The sequence below is a fragment of the Agrilus planipennis genome, unplaced genomic scaffold, assembly GCF_000699045.2.
Source record: "Agrilus planipennis isolate EAB-ADULT unplaced genomic scaffold, Apla_2.0 scaffold770, whole genome shotgun sequence".
NCBI classification, from domain to species: domain Eukaryota; kingdom Metazoa; phylum Arthropoda; class Insecta; order Coleoptera; family Buprestidae; genus Agrilus; species Agrilus planipennis.
This window is the reverse complement of record NW_020439484.1, coordinates 7,700-10,346: the sequence shown is the minus strand read 5'-3', so window position 1 is coordinate 10,346 and position 2,647 is coordinate 7,700.

Here is a 2,647-nt window from a genome sequence, read left to right as displayed (position 1 = left end):
AAGGCACTGTTCCTGGAGAATAAAACAATTAGTTTTATGTGGTCGTGGAAGATCATTGACTCGTTTGATATCAAAGCGAGCGAAGCCGCGGGTAAAACCTATCATGAAATTTTGTACACACATTGTCAAAGATACAGAAAAGAACATAGAGTACCTTTTAACCAGAAAAAAGGTAATGTTCCTGAAGAATAAAACAATTAGTTTTATGTGATCGTCGAAGATCATTGACACGTTTGACGACATCAATGCGAGCGAAGCGGCGGGTAAAACCTATCATGAAATTTTCTACACACATTTTCAGGGATACAGAAAAGGACATAGAGTACCTTTTATCCAGAAAAAAGGCACTGTTCCTGAAGAATAAAACAATTAGTTTTATGTGATTGTCGAAGATCATTGACTCGTTTGACATCAATGCGAGCGAATCTGCGGTGTAAAACCTATCATGAAATTTTCTACACACATTGTCAAGGATACAGAAAAGAACATAGAATACCTTTTAACCAGAAAAAAGGCAATATTCCTGAAGAATAAAACAATTAGTTTTATGTGATTGTCGAAGATCATTGACACGTTTGACGACATCAATGCGAGCGAAGCCGCGGGTAAAACCTACCATGAAATTTTGTACACACATTGTCAGAGATACAGAAAAGGACATAGAGTACCTTTTAACCAGAAAAAAGGCAATGTTCCTGAAGAATAAAACAATTAGTTTTATGTGTGGTTGGAAGATCATTGACTCGTTTGATATCAATGCGAGCGAAGCCGCGGGTAAAACCTATCATGAAGCTTTGTACACACATTGTCAGGGATACAGAAAAGGAATAGAGTACCTTTTAACCAGAAAAAAGGCAATGTTCCTGAAGAATAAAACAATTAGTTTTATGTGATTGTCGAAGATCATTGACACGTTTGACGACATCAATGCGAGCGAAGCCGCGGGTAAAACCTATCATGAAATTTTGTACACACATTGTCAAGGATACAGAAAAGAGCATGAGGTACCTTTTAACCTGAAAAAAGGCACTGTTCCTGAAGAATAAAACAATTATTTTTATGTGGTCTTGGAAGATCATTGACTCGTTTGATATCAATGCGAGCGAAGCCGCGGGTAAAACCTATCATGAAATTTTGTACACACATTGTCAAGGATACAGAAAAGAACATGAGGTACCTTTTAAACAGAAAAAAAGGCACTGTTCCTGAAGAATAGAACAATCAGTTTTATGTGGTGGTCGTCGAAGATCATTGACTCGTTTGACAACATCAATGCGAGCGAAGCCGCGGGTAAAACCTATCATGAAATTGTCAAAGGCACAGAAAAGGACATAGGGTTCCTATCAGATATCTCACGACATCACACATCTTATTTTCTCATTCTCTCTCAATATGATGTTTAAAACTTTTGTAACAATAAGTTAAATAGCTTTCAATAAAAAGATATGTGATCAGTATTAGCTAGATAATAATAAAATAAAATAAACTTACTTTATACTGTAACAGAACCCTTTACGAATTGTTTTGTGTGTTAATTTCAGCCACGTAAAGGGGTGTCTCAGTGACATTCTTTTTCGAAAAATTTTCGCGCGCAGTTTTGATTAATTTTTTTTTACTCGAGCCGCACGAACAAACCATGAACAGAAAAACAGCTTATTCGCAAGGACCAAGTAAAAAAAAGGAACAATTCAAATTTGCATACAAAACACGAAGTACGAAGTACGAAATGACCGTCGCCTACATTAATAAAAGTTTTACGAAAAATAACTCGTCAGTTTAAAAAATAATATGAAGTCCATTTGAAAAATGCCACGGTAAATTCTTATCAAAGTTATTAGCTATTGTACGACTCGTGTATAAGCCGTGTTGCCAACGTTCCTTTGCAGAAATGTATTAATAAATAACTTCTTTGCGCTAAAAATTGTCAAATCTCATCAATTTTTGTTCAGATATAATTTGTAACCAACTAGAAACGCCATTCTATAAAATTCTAAAAACTGCGTCAATATAGATCTAATAGTTACCGAGCCTTGTAACAACAAACATGTCGACAGATCCTTGAAGACCAAGTGCAATGTTTCATTTCTGAATTGTCCACTAGATTGCCTTACGTTTGATACCCCATATCAACAACTTTATATAAATATTCTTTTTTATTTTCTAATTTATTTTGTAGTCCTTGATAAGGATCACTAGTTAGAAAAACAAATGAGGACGATATTTTTTTTAATGCTTTGACAACGTCGGACACTAACTTAAAGGATATGTTATTATGCAAAATACGAAAAACATGCAATATGCACCGCATTTAGATAAAAACTATCTGTGCCAACGATAATATTTAAATTAGGCTTGAAAAAATATCGAAACAGTTTTTGTACAGTTATCGCAACCTTAGAAATAAACGGTACTTTCCCTACTGATACCGTTTGTAATTTTCTACGGGAATTGCGAAATTATTATGTAACATTTATGCACTTTTTTGTCGGTGGTTTGTTTTATAAACAATTTCGTTAAACTCTATAAAAATATATGCAATAATAAATAATTCTATTTGTATTTTCTAGAACACCATTAAATTATTAAAGTTAGCAAAAATGAATACTTTAATAACGTTACTGTACAACTTTTTACAGCTTATGTAGTA